Source organism: Ursus maritimus, unplaced genomic scaffold, assembly GCF_017311325.1.
Source record: "Ursus maritimus isolate PB19 unplaced genomic scaffold, ASM1731132v1 scaffold_22, whole genome shotgun sequence".
NCBI lineage: Eukaryota > Metazoa > Chordata > Mammalia > Carnivora > Ursidae > Ursus > Ursus maritimus.
In genome coordinates, this window is record NW_024424675.1 from 32825338 (window position 1) to 32825935 (window position 598).

Here is a 598-nt window from a genome sequence, read left to right on the forward strand (position 1 = left end):
TTTTTTTTTTTTTTTTTTTTGATTGTAATAAGGACTTTTCTTTCTACCACAAAGAAAATAGAATAAGACACCAGAAATATAAATCTTAATCCTTTTTATATTCTATATAAATCTAATTTTACTGCACTTTCTAGGAAATGCACTCTTAAGAACATTTTATTCTTTCCCTAATTCCTAAATGAACCAAAGAACTGTATGGGTAGTTTTAAAAAAGAAAAAAAAGAACAGTAGTGAAAATGCAGATTTTCATTACCAGGACCTCAGATGGAGTGTTTAAGATTGTGGCTCTGGCTAAAGGACCCTGCCCTGTTCTTGGATTGTAAGCAATCCTAAACTATCCTCTTCCTTCCTGATAGCCTGTGTGATGAAGGTAGATCCCATTTAAACCAGCTTTCCGTCACACTTAGGAACATCATTTCAGAAAGAAAATTAAGAAACCCTGAAATGCAGCGGTTCCCACTCCCTGAGATAGGGGAGCGTCCTATTAAACAGCAAGCAGCCCCCAGTTAGCAAGTGGCCTGGTCTGCGCCAAGTCACTCTGGAGCCCGTTTCCACGGCCTGTGAAGTGGGAGTGGCGGTCCCCCCCCCCCCCCCCCCC

At 40.8% G+C, this 598-nt stretch overlaps 1 protein-coding gene across 8 annotated transcripts in view; it reads left to right on the forward strand.

The window, feature by feature from the left end:
* The window catches only part of PABPC1L (poly(A) binding protein cytoplasmic 1 like), a 19099-nt gene that overhangs the window by 11494 nt on the left and 7007 nt on the right, over positions 1–598 (forward strand). The gene's annotated exons all lie outside the window — the stretch shown is intronic.